Here is a 23610-nt window from a genome sequence, read left to right on the forward strand (position 1 = left end):
AATGTTGGGAAGTGGGAGCTGTTGGTTTTCAAGAGGAGAGGTCTGCGGGCTCGAAGAGAGGGCGAATCAGTTTGGGAGCCGGTAATTAATTGGCTGGATAATTTAAACCAGTAAAAAAAAAAATGTCTTTGTATATAATGAAATATAATGGGATTCACCTGTTTCATAATATGAGTTTATCATATTTTCTTTTTCATTTCTTTATTCTCTCCTCCAGTAGCAATCCCTGGGGGGGTGGGTTAGGGTGGGGCTCTGGGGTATAATATAAAAATGGGCAGCAATGACACAGATGTAATGTACTATGTATTGTATACTTTCTGTTTTATCTTCTGTTTATATGTTGAAATGTGATGTCTTGCTACTCTTTCATAAACAATTCAAAAAAAAAAAAACCACCCCAATCACTTTGACAACATTTCTCTCCTGAGACGGCTCATCAACTGCCAACAGTTGTCTCCACACGTTCTCAGAATTCTTCCGGTACCTATGCACCCGCAACCACAGAAGTCTGATTTTGAATACCCGTGATACTATACAGCCCTCCGCCAGGACAATTAGGACCATAGCCTCTGCTGACCTGGTGGACTAGAGGACTATCTACCCAAACTTGAATGACTGCCTACTCTCCTATAGAGCATCCACTTTTTTAAAGTGTTGCTTGATTGTCGCATGAAGAGTGGCTACTGTACAAAAATCAAACAAACACAAACATGTGCACCAAGGATTCCTGAGGGCCAGACTTTTTCTGTAATTTTCATTCCAGTGATGGCATATTGGTCTTACAACTTTCTGACAAAGTGATACAGTAAGCTCAGATAGTTTGGCAATGCATGAGTCCGGCTCCCAATCCCCAATTAGTACGGAAGAAAGCATGTAAGAAACATGAACACTGGGGGCCTGATTCAGAAAGGGCCTCTGCACTTGTGGTGGAGACTCCCAAGTGTGGGGTAGTCTCCACACTCAGGCAGAATCTCCGCAATGAGATTTCTCTTTGTGGAGGCCCTTTGTGAATCAGGCCCATAATGTTTCAAAAAACAAAAAGCAAATGCCCATTCCAAAGAGGGGGCTGTGACAATTTCTGAAATTTTCACTCTTATCCCTAAACTAGCTCAATGTCAGAGAAACCCCTGGGCAGGCTTTATTTAGGGAAATCATCAAGACACATTTGTGTTAGTCCAAACATCCTCTTTGACATTTGTATTGTACACTCTTCTGGCAGCCCGAGCCTCTAAATATGTCTTAAGCCAAGGGCAGATGCTTTCACTTGGATGCTAATGACAAGGGTAACTCGTCATGGAGTTTCCATTGATTTCAATGGAAATTACATTAAAAGCCATAAAACACCTTAGCATCCAAGTGGTTAAGGCATTACACCAGTTGCTGAACACTGACTGTGATAGAATATAATTTTCTTGAAGTCCTTTTTCACCCAGGAAATTTGGAGTATGCAAAGTAGTATTCCTGTAGTACTCATGTGCATGCTTTAAATGTCTTTGTGAATTGGCCCCAAAATAGCTATAGTGGGAGCAAAGTAGGAATGCTCGGAGTATATTCATATACAATTAGCACAATTAGACAGAACGGTGAGATCATTGCCCTTTTCCTGTTAGGGAGTTGGATGTTTTAGGGACAATTCACAAAGGCATGTGAGAGCAGCTGTGGCCGGTCCATTGGGGTTAAGGGACCTCCCCCCACCTTTTGCCCCTCACGATCAGTGGCTGTCAGGCTAAACAAAGGTCAGCCTGACAGACACTGTTCATTTTCAGTTCAGGCAGTCAGGAGCTAGACATGCGCTAAATGAGCAGGCTCCTGGCTGCCTGAGCTGAACTTTGCTGGGCTGAGGAAGTCACAGTTCCTGTGGGTGTGACCTACTCAGCTCAGCAAACGTCTCTGAGGCACTCCCCTCAGTGATGAGGGGTAGCGTCACTGATTGCCTCACACCTGTGCACTTCAGTTTTAAGCTCTGACGCGCCAAAGATCAAGTGTCAATCAGTGACACTTCATCAGAGAGTGGGGTGGGGTCAGCAATCTCACTGACCCAATCCCACTCTGTGATGAATTTGGGACTGCTACCTTCCCTTATTGGCTGACTCATCCAACGAGGGAAGGCAGCAGTCCTAAACCTCATGGGACTTCTGAGGCAGAGCTGCAGGTGAGTGTGTGTGTGTTTTATTTTTTTTAATTAATGTTTTCTGCCTGCGTGTATGTATGAATGTTTGGTAATGAGTGTTGTGAATGGATATGTTTGCGGGCGCCTGTGTGAATCCATAGCTGTGAGGGTGTATGTGTGCGTACAGGCCGCCCCCCTCCCTCCTAAACTTACCAGCTGACACTGTGTTAGAGCATTTAAATGACACTTTTTTTAGTAGTATTCCCCATCCTCTTAAATGCTTTTTGTATTGATCCCAGACTGACTTATGTCCAGAGTAGAAGAGGGCATATTGGAAAGAGGAGTGAAGAAGGGCATATACCAACAGTGAGGGCAGAATCTTTCACAGGTGCGGTTTACGTTTTCTAATTTGGAACTGTTACCATAACCTATAGATAAATACTCACAGGTGGTAGTAATGTTCTAGTGGTTTCACAGATCTTATCATTGGGCAGTCATATTTAGTCAGTTTGGCTGCCTGAGATGGTGCTTTCATGTGTAAATAATAAGTTAGCTTAGTGGGTTATGCACCTCCTCTCGGGTTGACTGTATTATATATAATTCGCATTTCATAGCAATTTCACACAGCCTCAGAGATCACAACATGTGCTTCTTTCCTGATGGAGAGCAATAGAGGTTGTAAATACAAGCTGTGTTTAATTTGAGAAAAAAAAGAAAACGTGAAAGGATCCATAGTTCTTTTTGGATTCCACCACCTACACTGCTAAATGTCGATTACAAAGGCTCCCCAGTCTTGATTCCACCTCATGTTTCTTTCTTCCACTATGCTTCCTTCCTGTCTCTCACTCTTGCAGGTTCTTTTCATCCCTGGATTCTTCCTCTGTCTCTGTTTTCTTATCTTTTATCCTTCTTTCTCCCTTCTGTTTTTCTCTCTTGGTCTGCATCATTCTGATCATGAAAAATGTGTTCTGGACCCAACAAAGGAGTATCCATGACCACCAACTGCAACCACCAGTAGAAATTAAGCACTAAACACAAGGACAGACCATTTAGTTAACACATCAATGTAGGGACTCTTGGTAAATTATTCATGCACAAATTTAAAGACTCACTCTTTTTCAGACCCAAAGGTTTAATTTAAATAGACCTGGCAAAAAAGCACGCCGTGGTTCATTAAGCTGTGCAGATGTACTGACAGAACTCTGTTAGAGAAGTTGACATTTTCAGAGGACACTTGCTTCCCCCACCTCAACATTCCATATGATGAGGAGAGAAAGACAAAGCAAGGGAGGGTCAGACGAAGTGAGAGACTATAGTAAGAAGGAACATTTTAACCAGGTGATGAGGGTGCAGACATTTTTTGTTTCCACTAACAGAAAGCACTCATTTTATAATTTGTAAACACTGTGAGTTACATTTGTGCTCTCATGTATAGACGTGGTACCTGAGAATAATGTGGTGGATTGTTTAGACTTCTCTTTCTTGCATACAGTGCAGAATTCAGATAGTGCAACCTGCAGGTGTACCGCACTCTACCCACAACTATTATTCCATTGGGAAATCATTGTAACGTAGCATGCCAAACGGGTAATACATTGCATACAGGTGAGTAACTATCAGTAGTGCATCTGGTGTAGTGAAGGCAGGGTCCAGATTTGTTAGGACCTGCTGGACCCCAGAAGTGGTGATATATATGAAGCTATGGCTGAGAGGGGACATTTTACTTGCTTGCATGAGTGACCATTGTACATTTGCTATGACATGAAAGCACCTAGGGCCATGTCACATAAAGTGAGGAGTGGCGGGAGCCACGCGCTTAGGGCTGGCTGGTGTGTTATGTGGTTGAAGAGCTAATGTAGTGCTATTTTACCATATTATTTAATTATTCATTTAAATTAAGATTTTTATTCATAAGAATTATTGTTAGAAATTGGGGTCTCTAGTTGGCAATGGTTTGCATATTTGTCCAAATAGGGACCCTTCCTTCTAATCAGGGTAAGGGAGATACAATTCTAAAATAACCTCTGCTCACCCCTTTGGTTGCTTGGCATGAGCAGTCAGGCTTATCTCAGGGGTAATGTGTAAAACCTTTGCAGATAACACACAGTAATAGAGTGAAAACACTACAAAAGGACACCACACCAGTGTTAGGAAAACAACCAATATTCATATGCGCAAACCAGACCAAAATGATAAAATACCAACATACAGTAATCAAAATTGTTCACTTTGCAAGAATGACTTTAAAATGCAGTTCCTTGAAGTCGATAGCTCTGTTCGGAGCCACCACAGTGCTGAAAACAACAGAATCAAACAGTTTCAGCCAACCTTACTTGTGTGGACCTGCAACAGTATCAGCAGACTTGTAAACAGTACCTTAGGTTGCTGCTGATCGCATTAGTTGGCCGGTCACGGAACCGTCGCGGTTACGATACGAAGTGTAGCGGTGCGGCGTGCGGTGTCCTCAGGTTGCGATGCACGTAGTGGTGCAGTTAGTGGCTCGGTGACAGTTGTCCAGTGGCTTTGGTAAAACCAGGGCTGCGTTGCGAAGAGTGGCAGTGCTCTTTGTGGTCCTGACAGGTCACGGTGCAGGCGGCAGTGCCGGTTCATGGGCGCTAGCATCAGTCGGCCCAGACTGGGTTGCGGGATGGGGAGGTATGGTGTGTGCTTACAAGCAGTCCCCCCAACCAAGGTGCAGTTACGGGTTTCAAGGTCAGCGTGAAGCGTCGTCATCAGTGAGACCAGGACGGTTGAGTGAAGCAGGGCAGTGAGGAGAGAAGTCCCCACTGTCCCTCTGCAAGCAGTGGCTTGGTGGCGGCAGCAGTCGTCCTTGTCGGTGAGACCAGGGTTGTGGTGCCAAGTGCGCTGGTGTCATCAGGACACAGAGCAAGCAAAGGTGTTGGCTGCTTTCTCCCTCTGTGGCAACTGAGACCTAAGATTCCAGTGGCAGTACCCAGAGGTAAGTGAAGTCTTTGCTATCCCTGAGACTTTGTGAACAGGAGGCAAACTCTATTTCAAGCTCTTGGAGATACTCAGCAACAAGTGAAGGAAGTTCAGTCCAGTCTTTTCACTGCCCAAGGCAAAAGCAGCATCTGCAGGCCAACTCAACTAAGCAACAAGACAGCAAAGGGGCAGTAATCCTCCTGGCAGTTCTTCCAGCTCTTCTTCTTGGCAGGTTACTTAATCCAACGTATTCTAAAGTTCCGGGCCCCAATATTTATACTCAGTTTTACTTTGTTTTCTTGGTTAGAGAGTGTCTGGGCTCAGTCCAAACCAGATTGGTCCTCTCTAGTCCAGCTTCCAGGCAGGACTGGATACAGCATTGTCCAAGGCAGACAAGGCCTATTCAGGTGCAAGGCAATCTCCTCCCACTACTCTAAATGCAGCCCAGGTCTATCAAATGCCACCCTGACTCATCCAGGAAAGGCAAGACACACTTAGACCCCCCAGTGCCCGCCTAAAGAGAATGCACATCACCAGTCCCTGTCACTCCAAAGCCAGACAGTCAATCCACAGCCCATAAAAAGGCACAGAGGATGGCCAAGGAAGAAAATACCTACTTTCTAAAAGTTATATTTTCAAACACAAAACATAAAAGTCCTCTTTACCAAAAGACGCATTTCTACATTCTGATTTCACACATGCTGAACTTCATTCCTCTATCTTATCCCAATAGGAAGATATACTCGTAAAAGGTTATCCAGTACTTCCCATTCTACCCTATAGGACAGATAGTCTTTCAATAGGGAAAAACAAAATATACTGTATTTCACTATCAGGATATGTCACACACACCAGTACATATCCTACCTTTCAAATATACCGCACCCTGACAAAATGGGTACCTTGGGCCTACCTTAGGGTTGACTCACATATAATAAAACAGAAGGTAAGGGCTTGGCAAGTGGGTGCACTTTCCAAGTTGACATGGCAGTAAAAACTATGTGCAGACACTGCAGTGGCAGGTCTGAGAACCCTTTGAAAGGCTGCTCGTGTGGGTAGCACAATCTGTGCTGCAGGCCCACTAGCCGCATTTGATTTACAGGCCCAGGCACTCTCAGTGCTCTTTCCAAGGGACTTACCAGTAGATCAATTCCATAATTCACACCATTCCATAATACAATTACCAATAGGGGCATTTGTACTTTAACAGCTAATAGCAGTGAGAAAGTGCGCAGAGATACTAAACCAGCAAAAACACAGTCAAAACCGGTTGGTCAGAAAGCAAAAATAGAGGGGAAACATGCCAAAAGATGCCAGGTCTAACAATTATACAATAAATAACTTCAACTAAATAGAAAATTGACCTATTTGTCACAGTTGAAATAGTTACATTACTTAAAGGTGTATAACTTGGGCTGGCTGTAATGCCGCATAAAGTCCATTACACAACACATACATAATTCCTTTGACAGTCTGCACAGTTGGGTTAACAAGGCATGCTTAATCATTTCAACTGACTACATCTAGTGGTGGTTTCCACTATAGTTGCCCATTTTAGAAAATAGTATATGGTTGCTTGTCACAGGAACTTTCAAGCCATGTGCAGCTTTTGGTTGGAATTACAGCAGCATTTGTTGACATGTCTAAAGTAAACAGAACAGTAGCATCCAGTAAGCACAATAAAACAAAGCATGGCCAAGGCCTGACTAGACTGGCCAAAGGCAACAGGTGTTGGGGGGCTGTCATGGTGGGGGCAACTTTAACTGAATTTAGGGGAGGTTGTTTCTGGGGCGCTTTTATATAAACAATGCAAAATCAAATGCACGCCTTAGACTCATTCATTTTTTCATTGTTTATTTAGAAATGCTGCGGGGCTGGCAGGTCCCTAGCAACAAAGCTGTCAGGTTCCCAGCAGACATATTTTTAAGGCATGGGAAGAGTGGGCAATTGGACAGGGTCCCCACCTTTTAAGGGGCATCCTTGTAAAGTAATCTGTCTCGTTTTCAATCACTTTGTTTCACTTTTATTTTTTGCTCTGTCAGAACTTCCCTTCTTGCATCTACCTCTGACTCTGTCTCTCTCTGCTCAGTGTCGTTTTAAGGATTTATTTGGCCCTCAGCAAGACATATATTTCAGCTGCTTTTTTTTGTGGAAGATAAAATATAATATTGTTTGGCATTGTGCAAGCTTAATTTGTCAGAAAATAGGTAATAAAATTCAAAGTGGTTCTGAACAGGTGGCCACAAAGTATGTGTTTTCTGGAGCCACAAAAATCCTTCAGATGACACTGTCCCACAGCAGTCAAACAGGCCTCCTCCCTGCTAAACCACTGAGACTTACAGGAGCCAGAACATACCTGACATGGCACATTCAACACAAAAGAGTCAAACGAAAATGCTACACAAAACCTGCAGTACAAAAACAAAAAATCAAATTGCAATAATGCAGTGCAAAAAGACAGCAGCACACAGAACAACAGAACACATCATGGGCACCACAGAATGCCAAATAGCAAATGTGCACAAACTTTCTTGTCACACATTACGACCTCCAGAATCTTGTTTTCACAGCAGGGTGGTAAAAGTTGTTGAGAACAGATAATACCTCAATAGCACCAGTCACAAATAGTTTGTATTCTGGCCTATAAAGAGTTATTACACCAACTGCAGTGCAACGTTGCCTATTTGTCAAAATATGGAATTAATTTTGAGATCAAAGCACCCTAACTGCAATATAACCTAGCCAGAGATACAATTGATGGAGAAGTAAGGAATTCACATACTTCTGTTTTTATTCTAGTGAAAACAAACACACCAATCCTATTTACTTTTCTGATTGCACAGCTGGAATCAGTAAAGAAAGCATTTTTCTATTCAAATATACAAATGTGTCTGAAAGCCATAAGTAATTTCATATTCAGTCCAAGTAGCCAGCACGAATGCGTTGCGGGAGAGAGGCTTGTCTTTAGAGTTGGCAGCAAGAAACCCCTTCCCGGAACTGTGCAAGGTTTTTTCTGCGCCATAGACAAGGTAGTATCATAAAAAAAAGAGACCGACGTAACACTGTCTGCTTTAGGTCAATCTTGCTGCTCGACTTCTTAGTGAAGATAGCGGGTTGGATCATTTTAAACAGGCTTCAAGAGTCGGCTGAATCCAAGGGTATTCTGTCTGCCCCCCAATAGTGGTTTCACACAGGGGTGGGGGCTATAGAACAGGGTCTTAACTTGAGTATGGGAATTGGAAAATATACTAAGATTGAGGGAGGGACCTATACCTGGGATTCGTAGGCCTGTCTTCTGATTTCGACTGTGTTAATCATTCAAAACTATGGGCAATCATGATCAATATGGGAGTGGAGCCTTCGATTATCACCTTCTTCAGGGACTTGTACTCTGGAACGAAAGCAAGGGTTAGATATGCGACCAGAGATGAATGTACACAGCCTTTTAGCGTAGAAAGAGGGGTGAGACAGGGTTGCCTTATAGCTCCATTTCTCTTTTGGCTATTTAGAAACAATGTAGGCATCTGACCGTACTCCCCAAAGATCTTGCCCAGGTGGGTTACCGTCCTGTGCCTGCCCTCCTCTACGCTGACAACGCTGTTCTACCCCTCTTGCGATGCAGCCTGTACTTAACATTTTTTGGCGACTATATGCTGGATCTTGACCTGCAAGTGACCCAAACCAAAACATTATAAGTGCAGAAGGAAAACTGGGAATTGTAGTGTCATTAAAATCCTAGATACCACCTTAGAATCTACTGATAATGTTTTGTATCTGGGAGTTTCATTTGCTGTAAAATAATCTGATTGAACTATTGCAGTTTAGAAGTCATCTACACATTCAGGAGGAACAAAACACAAAGCAGTTAATTCTTTAAGTTCATATTGAAGTTTGCTGTCTGACACATAATCTCAGTTCAGTTTTTAACGTCTTTATTTCGAAACTTCTTTCATAAAAGACAGCAGATACAAATACACAACATTATACAAATCTTAAAAACAATTCTCAATACCCATCAAAGGCATTTAAAAAAAAAAAAAAGATTAAATAGCTTCACAAGACGTTATTAGGAGTCATTTAAAAAAGGAATTGACGATTCACAGTTCATACAATCAAGCTATGGGAGCTACATTGAGTGTGTTTGTACAGTCATCATATTAATCACAGTTATCTTCCTGAAAGGTGCCTAACTCTGATGGTCCACGCCCAACCAAGGTATTTAGCCATACCTATAGAAATCCATTCAGCAGTGTTAGATCTCAAAATAAGCAACGCTTCTTCCCATACCCGTGTATTGACCCTTCTGCAGATCGGTTTTAGCCATTTTTGACGTGGTGCGCCGTATGCTGGACAAGCAAAAAGAAAATGGGCCATAGTTTCCTTATGTTCACTACACCAGGGACAGTGCAAGGATGGTTGGTTATGCCATTTGTTGGTAAACTCCCTTATTGGCAATGTACCAACTCTAAATTGATGGTAGAGTTTCCTATCTGCACTTTTAGTAATGTTGTCCCAATATGTTTCTGTGTGAGGAACCACTTTGTGGAGCAAGAAAATACCTGTCAGATTAAAGTTCTGTGAGAGCAAAACCAAGTCTTCTTTGACCGTGGCCCAAAACATTAGTTTAAATTCTTGTTTCGAGGGAAAAACCTGGTTTCCCGGATCTGACCACTGCTTGTGAAGACCCATTCTATTGAGGGTTTCTTTCACATTTTTAAACCAGGCTAGATTCCCCGACCCTGTTATCGATCTCACATCCAGAATTTCATTTGCAAACATGGAAAGTTCTGGAGTGGACCATATGCGTCTCCAAAGGGATACCATCCTATATTGTGCCTGATGTTTAATTGTTTGGCAGCCCATGTCTAACGTGAGGGGGAGTGATGGTGTTGATAAGGGGAGACCTACTAAACTACGGAAGAACTTAGTCTGAATTTTGTCTAGTGAGGCAAGATCTACGTAACCCCACAGGTCCGAACCGTAGAGGATGGCTGAGCTAATTTTGGCATTAAAATGTTTTATTGCTGGCAAAACTCTTTTGGTATACGAGCAACGCTGTTCTTTAACAAGGCAACCCGTTAAGCGGGCAAACTTTAGGTAAAGTGCCTCAATCTGCTCCTTCCAGCGCAGCCTGTAGTCTATAACCACCCCTAGGTAGGTCATCACCCCTACTTGTTCCAGGTTGGAATCATTCATAGTTACATGACCCCTTAATGGTTTATTCTTGGTCAGAACCATGAATTTGGTTTTTGAAACATTAATTTCGAGGTCATTTATTTTACAGAACTCCACGAACTTATTTATAGCAGTCTGAAGACCCATTTGTGTTTTTGCCAAAATCAAGGTATCATCAGCGAAAATTAAAAGGGGGAATCTTGTCCCACCCAAAACTGGCGCATCTGTCGAGGTGGATGAAAGAAACTGAACTACTTGGTTAATAAAGAGCAAGAACAAAGTTGGGGCCAAGACACAGCCTTGTCTTACTCCACGGGTCACTGGGAAGGATTCTGTCACTTGGCCCTGGCGTCCCCATCTAACTCTAGCAAAGTTAGATTCATGTAGCCTAATAGTAAGCTCAAGTAAATCGGGGGGCATACCCATTCTCCATAAGGCCTCCCATAGCTTTTCTCTAGGGACCAAGTCGAACGCAGATTTTAGATCCACGAACGCTGCGTATATGGTGCCTCCTCCTAAATGCACTGTCTTCCAGTAAATCATAAGAAATCTAAGAACTTGGTCGACAGTGCTTATACTAGCCCTGAAGCCTGCTTGCAGTGGTGATAGAATATTTTCTTCACTCATCCAAAACTGGATTCTTCCCAGCAGCATTCTGGCAATTACTTTCTGCAGGGCATCGATGAGGCTTATAGGGCAATAATTCCCTGCAAGGGACTTATCACCCTTTTTAAATACAGGGAGAATTTCAGCCCCTTTCCAGGAAGCTGGTATACTGGCTCCTCTGGCAATAGCATTAGCTAGGGTGGTTATCTAGGGAACCCAGTTAGCTGTATCAAGCTTAAAAAGGTCCGCAGGAACACAATCCATTCCAGGTGCTTTACCGTTTTGGATCTGTTTTAATGCAGTCTCTGTCTCAATTTCTTTAAAGACTATGTTCTCGCCAATAGCTACAGGAGTGGGAGTCAGGTTACTCTCCCCTACATTAGGATCTCCTGTAACCGTACCACAGAACTGGGCCGAGAAATATTCAACCCAATCCTCGGCTGAAACATGGTTACCCGGGTTTGCAAGTCGCCTGACCCTCCCCATTTCACTACCTGCCAAAACTTAAGCTGGTTAGTGGACTGACTCGCCTCATAAAGTTCCAACCAACGTTGGTCGTCCCACGCCGCCTTTGCTTGCTTTAGCACTTTCTTATATTTCGCCCTCTCTATTTTAATATCCAAAGTTACCCTGGTTTTAATGACAGCTATCAAGGAGCTGTGTGCTATCCGGCAAGTCTTATCGTACCATTTAGCTCCCTGGTATTTCCTATTAGTTTTCAACAAGCCACCCTGTTTTGTAAAGAAGGATTTAAGTTTAGAAAAAAGGGTCTCGTGAATTGAACTAATTTGTTCCAGATACCCCATTTTTTCTAATAATGGTGTCACTTTTTTGGTCGCAGCTACTACTTCCAATGATATTCTTTCAATAGTGTCTGGGGCTTCCAAAACCTGGCCCCAGCGTACCCTACGACAGTCGTTGGTAAGGAATGCCTCAGCTGTATTATGGTTTATTATGTTTCTTCTGGGCAACCCACTGTCCATTTCCAGATTTAGAAAAAGGGGATTGTGATCACTTTCTGGTCTATCGATTATTACCATATCTCCTAATAAGCTCCAAAACTCAACTTTGATAATCTTCAGCTAGGGATGTTTTCTGAATTTTTCTCCAGTATGCCTTGGAAAAGTGAAAAAACATCCTTAGATTTGGGTATCTGGATATAGGTTAGTAATAGTGTTTATCATTTGAAATTCAAAATCAATTATTACTTTCCTAGGACTTTTGTTCAGAGTTTAGATTGTATAACTGATAAAAACTCAGTGTAAGTGGAAGATTATCTGTCAGGCATCAAACTAAATTCTAAGGGGACAGTTGTGTTGTTAATATTGGCATGAACAGCGTAAATTTGGATAAAAGGAAGGGGTGTAGAGTAGACTTAAAATTGCCATCCATTATCCAAATGTCAGTTTTCTCAAGGGTGACCAAATTATGTGCTGTAGAGAAGATTAGAAGGCGTTTGAGAGGATTTTCATTATCATGCAAAAGAAAAGTCTTGTTAGCAAAAGTGACGCTCACTTCTGGGGGGGATGTTAATATCAGAGAAAGTTTGTGGTCTTATTGCGTGTGGATTGATGACCTGTTTTGTTCTTTGGTTCATGTACCATAAATTAGGGATTGTGGCCATATGACTAGCACCATGCATGGGGATGTTTTGTGCAACTTCCCATAAAACCGAGCCACAGGTTTCATTGGAGGTGCCAAAATTGTAATCTGCTGTAGATTTTCCCTAACTTCTATCTCCATTGCAGAGAAAGAGTGGGTATGCTCTGTGGACCTCTCCACTATGTCACCCAGAGTAACTGCTCTGCCTTTGCAATGTGATGAAAAATATTCTACGCCCCTCCAATGACTCCTGGGCTCAGTATCTTTCCTTACAGTAAATGTAGCGGCCACATTTCAATTACCTTTTACCCTGCCTTGATTGTACGTAACTTGCTCGGCGACTGGAAAATACTGTTGATCATTCTGTAAATAAAGGATGAGGATAAGTGAGTATACATTTTTTAAAACTACTGTTGTATTTTTACAGAAGATTTATGGTTGCTAAATAGAATTGTAAAAAAGCAAGGTTATTCTTTTTTTTTTTAAACAAACTTTATTGAGTACCAATGTTTCTTGCCAGGTACATTACAGCATTTTTGTTTTTGTTTTGCAATCTTAAACAAGTATCTTCTTGTTTGAAGACGAGTTCGTCCGGGTGTGGATGTCAATACACCATGGTACAGTCAATACAACTGTGAAACAAGTAGTGTGTGCTTATGAGGTACACTGTTATTGCTAAAGCAAGGTTATTCTTGATATTGAAAGGAGGCACGATAAAGTTTAAACAACTCATTTTAAATATTTATTAACAGTTTTAATTTCCTAGTGAAAGCAAAGTTAATTATAGTACTCTTTTAGAAGGAAAGAGAAATGTTTGCCGTTGTACCTGAGGCTTGCATTTCTTAGTTCTTTTGAGCTGAAGTGTTATTTGCAAAAGTATTATTGGGAGTGCTGCTTTAGTGGGTACTCTCTTTTCAACTCTGATAGGTTATAGATGTAGGTGTAATCACAATTATCAAGGAAAGGATTAGAATAGTTTTTTTAAATGTTATTTAAACTGAAAATTAAAAAAAATAATAAGTTAGTTTAACACTCTGAAAATGTTCAATATTACTTTAGATACCCTTAATGTATAAAGAACAATGGAGTAAGTTGGTTGCTCCAGTAGAAGTATAAAAAATTGATAAGTCAAAATAAAAGGTTGTTTTATTTGTACCTGGGGATTAGTTGTTTTGTTTTTTCCTGCAACTAAAGTTTCAAGCTGTACTTCCTCTTACACCCTAAAAGATTGATAGGGATGGCTTTTTGTGAGATATCTGGTTAGAAAAACAAAGATAAAGACAAAGAACATGTTTGAATTATACTTTAGACCTATTCCATTTCTTTGTTCTAACAAACTGAGAAAAGTTACTATATGTTGCCTTTTGATGCACAGTCCAACACTTTCCCTGAGGTAAGTACCCGGCGGAGTAAGAAAAGAAAATCTGTCCCCCAGACAATGGCCAACACCTTCCCAGAGGCAAGTACCCGGTGGAGTAAGAATAGAAAATCTGGCCCCCAGACACTGGCCAACACCTTCCCTGAGGCAAGTACCTGGCGGAGTAAGAATATCAAAATCTGGCCCGAGACTCTGGCCAACAACTTCCCTGAAGCAAGTACCCGGCGGAGTAAGAATAGAAAATCTGGCCCCAGACACTGGCCAACACCTTCCCCGAGGCAAGTACCCGCGGAGTAAGAATAGAAAATCTGGCCCCCAGACACTGGCCAACACCTTCCCCGAGGCAAGTACCCGGCAGAGTAAGAATAGAAAATCTGGCCCCCGGACACTGGCCAACACCTCCACGAGGCAAGTACCCAGCGGAGTAAGAATAGAAAATCTGGCCCCAGACACTGGCCAACACCTTCCCTAAGGCAAGTACCCAGCGGAGTAAGAATAGAAAATTTGGCCTCCAGACACTGGCCAACGCCCTCCCCGCGGCAATCAACCAGCGGATTAAGAACAGAAAATCTGGTGACCAGACACTGCCCAACACCCTCCCATCTGGCCCCCAGACACTGGTCAACTCCTCCCCTGAGGCAAGTACCCAGCGGAGTAAGAATAGAAAATCTGGCCTCCAGACACCGGCCAACACTTTCCCTGAGGCAAGTACCCAGCGGAGTAAGAATAGAAAATCTGGCCCCCAAATACTGGCCAACACCTTCCCTGAGGCAAGTACCCAGTGGAGTAAGTATTGAAAATCTGGCCCCAGACGCTGGCCAACACCTTCCCTGAATCAAGTACCCAGTGGAGTAAGAATAGAAAAACTGGTCCCCAGACACTGCCCAACGCACACCCTGAGGCAAGTACCCGGTGGAGTAAGAATTGAAAATCTGGCCCTCAGACACTGGCCAACACCCTCCCTGAGGCAAGTACCTAGCAGAATAAGAATAGAAAATCTGGCCCCCAGACGCTGACAACACCTTCCCTGAGGCGAGTAAGTACACACATTATTTAAAAATCTATAACTGCCTCTCAGATACTGTACAGCATAAATGAAACTAATGGTATAGTTAAAAAGACAACCAACCATTCTATGATATACACTTGGTTTGAGAAAATTTTGAAAGGAGACTGTAATTTAAAAATATACACTCTTTCCCACGAGATATTGTCCAGTACCTTTTTGTGTTACAAGTACTATTTTGCCCTCTACTCACTGACCCAAAAATATTTATTTGGTATAATTTCCTCCTCTGATAAATGTAGATATATATCATACATCACACACATAGGGTGTGTAAATAATGTATTCCACACTATGGTTTCTAAGGAAACTAAGTATGTTTGACATTTTGTTAATACAAGCAATTTTAAAAAAAGATGCCAAAATGTATTTACCCCCGAAACCTGTTCAGAAGCCATTATATTACCGATTTACAAAAAGGGTGATCGCTCGTCCCCTGCCAATTATAGGCCGATCAGCCTTATTGATTCTATGCAGAAAACATTTGCTAGACTGATCCTCAGCCAAATCCAAATGTGGATTGAGGAGAATGAGATTTTGTCACCATTGCAGGCAGGCTTTCGCCCTTTTACAAGTACTATTGATCAAGCCTTTAGGTTTGCTATGGTGTACTGGAAGGTTGTCATCATAGGAGGAGGGTCCCTATATGCAGGATTTATTGATCTAAAGTCTGCTTTTGACTTGGTGCCACGTAACAAAATGTGGCACGACTTTTTGGAAGTAGGGATGCCCCAGGAGCTACTAGCCTTGATAATCAAGTTGCACAATTCAAACCAAGCTCAGGTGCGATGGGGCCCTAAGGGTGAGACTAAAGCCAGTTTCCCATTGCTAAAGAGTGTGCGCCAAGGATGAGTCCTGGCGCCAACATTGTTCTCCCTGTTTTTTAACTGGGTGGTTCAATACTACTCCACATATCAAACAGACACTTCCAGTTTGGGGGGGCTTAGCATTCCACTGCTCATGTTCGCGGATGACACTCTGATCCTATCTAAGACGCAGACAGGACGGCAGGCTGCACTGTCCAGGTTCGACTTGTTTTGCCGCGAACATGGGCTTGCGGTTAATGTGGATAAAACAAAGTTTATGGTCTTTCACCATCATAAGACCATTCACAGTACTGTCCATATGAACAATGTCCCTCTGGAGCAGACAGAGGCCTTTGCATACCCAGGTATCACCCTGGGTAAGAAACTTAGCTGGAAACCACACATTTATCTTCTAGCTCTGAAACATGCTCAGTTGGCAGGAGCTCTGGACAAAGAACATAAACTCTCATTTACCAAGCCCATGACCCCGGTTCTTACGATATACAACACTAAGGTTATCACCTCAATCCTGTACGAAGCAGAATTATGGGGTTTTGAGAACATCTCCTCCTTGGCACAAGCTCATAATACATTTGTTAGATCTATTACGGGCCTCCCACAATCCACCCCATTACTGCCCCTTTTCCTGGATCTGGGTAAGGATTTTGCGGACATCCACGGATACTCCCATAGTTGTAGTCATGGGAACATTCCTGAGCTGGGAGTGGCTTATTCGCTGTAAAAAATTAAGAGAATCCCAAGTCTAGTCACAGTCACATTAATGCCATGTAATCCCAGTGTGGCACAATTAATTATGATATTTTTAGTAGCAATGATTGTCTGGTTTTACACTGTATTTGTGTATTTATTGGTTTTTAGCGGTCTTCTGTTGTTGATTATTTTTACTTGAAATATACATTGTAATTAATTATCGACTGCCACACTGTTGGGACTGTATATATGACCCCCGACCTTCTCAATGTGGTTGGCCAGATTCCTCGCTATCCATAACATAGAATCCTCGCTTTATTTACATAAAGGCAGAAAATTGCGGGACTTTGGCTATAGAATGTGGGCCCCAGTGAAGTTATGGAGGGAGGGCATAGCCGCTAATGTTGCTCTGATCTAACCTATTAACACTCAGTGTGAATTTTATCCCCTTCTTTTTTTCAAGACATTCATGTACATATTTATATAATGTTATTTATTTGGGCTCTTTATATTATATATTTTATATACCTTGGTAATAATAACATCGAATTGTAATTATGTATTTATGTATTGTCAGGATGATCTAATATATGAATTGTGCGATATTAAAAAAAAAAGGACTGTATATATGACACCGTGTTTTTTATTCAATTTTTTTTTTAATCTATTGTTGTATGTATTGTCTTTCATGATTATTTTAATCGAAATAAAGATAAAATGAAATGTATTTACCTTGCTTCTGTGATCTGATGTAAACTGTTTTTGTATGAACTTGCCACTTTTCAGAGAAAAGTTCTGTAAAGTGTAATTAAGAAATATATTTGTTTAATCGTTACAGGGAATAAAAATTTGCCTAGCCTTCGTGCTGGTAAATTTTAATTCTATTAAGGACTCGGAGGCGAGGATTATGCCTTCTTCCTTCGCTTTATTACTACACAGCAGCAAGAAAGACAGTAACAAAAACTACATTTCCCATGAACACTTGGGAAAGCAAACAGTCTTTTCAGGAGTCCTTCATCTCTGTCCGCACTCTGGCGGGCTCCCATCATGCCCTGCTGCTGTTTCCTCTTCCTCTTTCTTTGAGCGAAGCCCAAGTTCCAGCAGTCTCACGCATCCTGTTTGGGACCGTCACTTCCTGCAAAAACCGCAGTGTCAGAGACAGAACCTCAACCAGCACAAAATGTCACAGAGAGAAAGCAGTGCAAAGCATCAACAGCTATAAACAAGCAGAAAAAATCCATGAACGATTTACTTACATTCCTTACGGGGTGGGTCCACTTCTTGAAGTCATTGGGGGGATAATACTCACCCCAGAGTCCTTAATAGAATTGAAATTTACCAGCACGAAGGCTAGGCAAATTTTCATTCTATGGCAGGACCGGAGGCTTCGGATTATGCCAGTTCAAAGCTTGTCGACATCTAGCCGTGCCACCTCTAACACTGGTTTGAAATAAAGCCTCTTAAAAGTGGAATCTGAGGACCAATCTGCCGCTCGCATCAGATCCTCCAATCTGGCCCCTAGGGCGAAAGCTTTAGAGGCCATCGCACCTCTCGCTGAATCAGCACCAAACTGATTGGTATCAATCCCCGCCTCCTGCCTCACCCAACGCACCCATCTGGAGATTGTTGGGGATGAAACAGCCTTGTACGGTTTACATAGGGCAATGAGAAGCTGTCTTTCGCCCGGAGGACGGGTATCATCAGTCATATCCTCATAAGCATGGAGGCACTGTACTACACACAGTTTAGGGGAATCTGGAAAAGCCGGGTACGAAATCACCCTTGTGTTGGACTTAGTCCCCCTACTCACCGTGAAGGACACCCCATGCGGGGGGAAAACTCTGGCAGAAATGTCTAGGGCTCGTACGTCTGAGACCCGCCGGCAGGAAACCAGGCACAACAGCATTGCCAATTTAGCAGTGACTTCCTTACGGGAAAGAAACCTATTCGGCTGCCAGGACAGAAACAAGTTCAAAACCCTGTTTACGTCCCAAAGGACGGAATAACGTGGTTCAGGGGGCAACGAGGGGGCAACGAGAGGCGGATCCCTCTCGGAAGTCTGCACACCAAGGGGTGCTCCCCAATCGGGGAACCCTGCACAAGAACATGACCAGCCGAGATTGCTGAACGGAAAGTGTTGATTGACTGGTAGGCTAGGCCATCCTCCGCCAAACTGGCCAGAAAATGAAGCACGTGGACTACATCTGCCCCCACGGGGATAAAACTCCATCGCACGCACCAACAACGCTATCTATGCCAGGCTGACCGGTTTCTCCTGGTCGTGCCATCTGCCCATACCTTGTAGAGCAGGTCCTCAGACTTTCCCCAAAGGCCTGGGAGCGGCCAGCAATGCCGGAGATCCTCCAGGCCATCAGCCTCAGCGATCCCTCCTGGACTAACCGGTGGGGAACCCGGTCCGGATCGAGCAAAATGTGAGGAGAGTGGGGGAGTAGGATTGGAAAATCCCAAGAAAGTTCCAGTAGAACTGGAAACCAAACTTGGGACCTTCACCATGCAGTGATCTACACCACCTCTGCCAACTGGCAACGCAGCAACGCTGATACTCGCGTTATCATTGAAAACGGGGGGAAATGCATACCCCTGCTCACCTGACCAATCCTGGAGGAAAGCATCCGTCGCTTCCGCCAACAGATCCGGGCGCCAACTGAAGCACCTCGGGCGCGACACAAACAGATCCACTGAGAAGGGACCCCACGTCTCCGCCAACAAGGAGAACACTTGAGGGTCCAGTTTCCACACGCTGGCATCCTGAAGGTTCCGGGAGTGTCAATCGGCCACCTCGTTCTGCTTTCCCGGCAAATATTCCGCAGTGACCGATACCTGATGGTCCAGGCAAAAGTGCCAGAAGTCCCTCATGAGGTCCGCTAGCATCTTGGATCTGGTAACCCCCAGATGGTTGATATACCTGACCGCCGAGACGTTGTCCATCCGTAGGAGGACACACAACTGTACTCTGTCCTTCTTTCAGCACTGAACCGCAAAGGATCCTGCTAGCAACTCCAAGCAGTTGATGTGTAACGACTGCTCGTGTGTGGACCAGGCGCCACCTGTGGAAAAATCCCCGCACCTGGCTCCCCAGCCGGAACGACTGGCATCTGATTCAATAACTATGTCCGGGGCTGACCCAAAAATCCCACGGCCATTCCAGGCCTCCATGTGCCTCAGCCACCACTGCATTTTGTCTCTCAGTTCCTCCGACAACGGGATCAGCTGAGAATAGGTCAGGCCCTTCCAGAGGTGGTACGCCTTCGGACGTTGCAGGGCCCGATAATGAAGAGGACCTGAGAATATGGCCTGAATTGAGGACGATAGAAGACCTACCAAATGCGCCAACTGGCGGAGAGAAATTTGTGGCTTCGCCAGAGTCTGGCGCAGCTCGTGTCTGATCTTCGCCATCTTTCTGGCGGGAAGACTCAGAGGGGAAGACACCGAGTCTACGTTGAACCCCAAAAAGGTTGCACACTGGACGGGGGGACTAAAAGGGACTTCTTCTCGTTGATAATGAAAACCAGCCCCTGAAGGAGATAAACTGCAACTTGCAACTGGGACGATAGCCGCTCTGGACACTGGTCCATGAACAGCATATCATCTAGATAAACGAGCATCCTCATACCATGTGCACATAAGGCCTCCACCGCTGGCAGAAGCACCTTTGTGAAGCACCACGGCGCTGAGGAGAGCTCGAAAGGAAGCATGGTGAATTCGTAAACCTGACCGTCCCACCTGAACTGAAGGAAACGTCGATGAGGAGGGAAAATTGGTACCACTAAGTAAACGTCTTTTAAGTTGAGCCTGACCATCCAATCGGACGGACGCAACACATCCCTCAGGAGGTGAATACCCTCCATTTTGAAATGGCGGCACACCAGCCACTCGTTGAATTCCTTCAGGTTGATGACCGGACGCCGGCCCCCGTCGACTATGTCGACCAAGAAGAGATTGCTGAGAAAACCCCCGGGGTGTTCGCGTGCGCAACAAACCGCCCCTTTTTGGAGGAGGGCGGAAACCTCCTCGCGCACCAAGTCTGCATCTTGCTGCGAGAAAGTAATGGGGCGGGGACGCTGTAGCTGACACGGACGGCCATGAAACTCCAGCTGGAAGACCCACCCCCTTTTGTACCACCGTCTGCAGCACCCAAGCATCGCTTGTAAGGGAAACCCAAGCTGGGAAGAACTGCGCCAAGCGCCCCCCTACCCGCAAACCCGCTGAGGGCAGCACACTCACCTCTTCCAGCACCCTGCTGCTGGCCTCTCTGGCCTCCACGGCCACGGAACGTTTGTCCTCTCGTTGAATAGAAATTATTGAAGCGGGCGTTGTCTTGAAACTGCCCGTGGCCGGAGCATTGCCCCCGATCGGAGCTGTTGCCACGACCGAACTAGCGGCCCCTGACACGTCCAGCCCTTTCAAAAACCCGTGGGGCAAAAACCTTTTTAATGTTGGACTGTGCCCTTTCCAGGGAAGTAAATGTGGCTACAAATTTGCCTAATTCTTTGAAGAAAGGGTCCCCGAACAGGCCCCCTTGCACCACCGCAACAGCCTCGGAAGAGGCGAGGTCACCCAGCTTAGGGTCGATCTTAATAAGGAGCGACCTCCTCCTCTCCATTGAGAGGGCGCAATTAGCATTGCTGAGAAACACAATGGCCCGCTGCGCCCAATTGGAAAGGACCTCCGGGGATATAAGATCCCCCGAGACCTTGGCCTCCTCGGCCATGTCCAGAATTTTGGTCATAGGCCCCACAGCATCCAGCAGCTTGTCCTGGCAGGTACGCCAGGACCGATCTATACCCTTCCTAGGGTCCGTCACAAACTTTGCTAAGAATGTGGCCATCTTCTGGTCAATATCAGGAGTCATCGCCCCCTTCCCTTCTAAGGTGAGTCGAGGACACTCCGCCCTAAAACGGCTGCGGGCGTCCTTATCCACTGGTTTGCGTAGATGCCTCACCACATACTGGCCACTTTGTTCCCGGGCACACAGTCCGAAGACCGAGAGTGGACGATATTGTCTGGGTCCAACATGTCAAAAGGACCCGCCGAGGAGGAAGCCTGGGACGGAAGCCATGACCTAGAGGATCAGGCTTCTTCATCCGTGTCTGGGGAATCCCCATCATCCTGTAACTCCGGGGACACAGTGCGCGGGGTTGGAGGGATAACCTCCGCCGGGGGCAAAGGGTCGGGTTGAGGCACCTAATGCGCCAAGTATGCGCTTTTAACCCTTACGAAAGCCTCAGAGTCTACCCACTCAGTGCAAGGCTTCTTATTGGGGGGAGGGAGAAGGCGCAGGGGCCGGGACCGGGGCCTGCGCGGGAATAAGGGCCACCAGCTTTGCAAAGGCCTCATCCAACCGTGCCGTAAGACGCTGCTCTAGGGGTATCATGGCCTGATCCACGGCCTTGTAAATAGAGTCATCCGCCGCCTGGTAAAAATCATCATTCCAAGGGATGTAATTCAGAGGGTCCTCCTCTGGATATTGGCCTTGCTCCACCTGCATCATGAGGTTAGTTAGGCTCTGCAGGTGTAAAAGAACTGTGGCAAAAGGAAATTAATGAAGGACCCTCACGGGCACCAATTGAAGCTGGGAGGGAGCCCAGGCAAATGTGGGTGGCACCCAGGCACACAATTTAGGGGACTAGCCCTGGGGACGCTGCAGCCCTCAATATCACAGGGCACCACCTGGCAAAGCGCCCCACCGCACCAGCAAACAGGTGCTATCTGCGCCCCCAGCAGGGTGTTAAAATGTACCATATACAGATCCACCAGGGCGTTCAGGGTAAGAAAAAACGGGAGAAAATCAACCCCACAAGGTGTCAGACCGGATGGCAGTTGACAGGACAAGCTGTCTGTGGCAACGCGTGAAAAAACGCTTTGAAAAAGCCTCCCTCAATCGCGCTGGTCACAGAGAGGAGTGCTCGCCCCCTAGCGGTGGGAGGACCACACCGCGCTGCAACTGGGCTCTAAAATCGTGTTATGAGCGCTAAAAGCGTCCCGCGATTATCAGGGGGAATCTGCAAAAGGCAAAAGACTAGTGCTTAACTCTAGGCGAAAACGCTACCACAACAACTCCCAAAACCAGGAGAGAGAGAAAAAAGCCACTTAACTTGCTACTGAGCAGCGAAGAAAGAGAAAGAGGAAACAGCAGCAGTGCATGATGGGAGCTGGCCAGAGTGCGGACAGAGACGAAGGACTACCGAAAAGACTGTTTGCTTTCCCAAGTGTTTAAGGGAAATGTAGTTTTTGTTACTGTCTTTCTTGCTGCTGTGTAGTAATAAAGCGAAGGAAGAAGGCATAATCCGAAGCCTCCGGTCCTGCCATAGAATTTACTATGGTTGGTTGAAAATACTTGTATGTGTTAAATTTGTGTACTTACATCTGTCACTAGATGGAAGTGGTGGTCTAAATGAGAATCTGTTTTCTCTGGTCGCAGACAACAGTGTGAACACTTTAGATGGCGGCGAACCACTGATGGTAAAATGGTGGACGGCCCTTTATATATGTTTAAGGAGGATGAACGACAATTTTAAATAAAATATGTTTTAGAATCTACATTTTAACCCCTCCCATGCTCGTGACGGAACCGCTCCGTCACGAGCCTCGAGTGGGCTGTGCTGGTGACGGAGCGGTTTCGCCACGGCCCACTCGGCGCGCCTGCGTGGCGCGTTCTATTGAGCAGGCGGGGCCGTGACGGAACCCCTCTGTCACAAGCACAGCCCACCCGAGGCTCATGACGGAGCGGTTCCGTCACGATCATGTGAGCGCCGCACGACCCCCCCCCCCCTAGCGCTGTGTCCAAATATATATTTTAAAATACAGTTTGAAAAATGCCAAGTGACCTTCTTTGAAAGGAATTTCAGCCATCTTGCTTGGGGACACGTTTGTAGGGGGTCACTGAAAGTGACGAGAGACAAACATTCACATAACTTCTGTGAAATTTATCAACCAACCAATGGAAATATGCTCTTTAGAATGGAATGCATAGTTAAGGAACGTTTTATGCATCCATACGAATTTGCGGTATTAAAGAAGGCGTTGTAAAAAGCTACATTGTAAAAAGTTGCACGGTATTGGCTCACGCGTAATAACATTTGCATTGTTATGCCATGCGTGATAATTGTATGTGGTGTAAAATCAGACAACCCACTTCAACACAAAGCACAATGCGTGTTGTATTCATTTGCAAATTTGATCAAATATGGAG

General features: G+C 44.8%; 1 protein-coding gene and 1 long non-coding RNA gene across 2 annotated transcripts in view; one reads left to right on the plus strand and one right to left on the minus strand.

Annotated features, from left to right (window-relative positions):
• LOC144781706 (cytochrome P450 2F3-like) overlaps positions 1 to 23610 on the plus strand; it is a 229924-nt gene that overhangs the window by 98998 nt on the left and 107316 nt on the right. The gene's annotated exons all lie outside the window — the stretch shown is intronic.
• Positions 2967 to 23610, minus strand: part of LOC144781707 (uncharacterized) — a 210476-nt gene continuing 189832 nt past the window's right edge. The window contains exons 2-3 of the long non-coding RNA XR_013601055.1: positions 12739 to 12799; positions 2967 to 3138 (exon numbers count right to left, since the gene is read on the minus strand). This is a non-coding gene — a long non-coding RNA (uncharacterized LOC144781707). The remainder of the gene's footprint in view (positions 3139 to 12738; positions 12800 to 23610) is intronic.

Source organism: Lissotriton helveticus, chromosome 9 (assembly GCF_964261635.1).
Source record: "Lissotriton helveticus chromosome 9, aLisHel1.1, whole genome shotgun sequence".
NCBI lineage: Eukaryota > Metazoa > Chordata > Amphibia > Caudata > Salamandridae > Lissotriton > Lissotriton helveticus.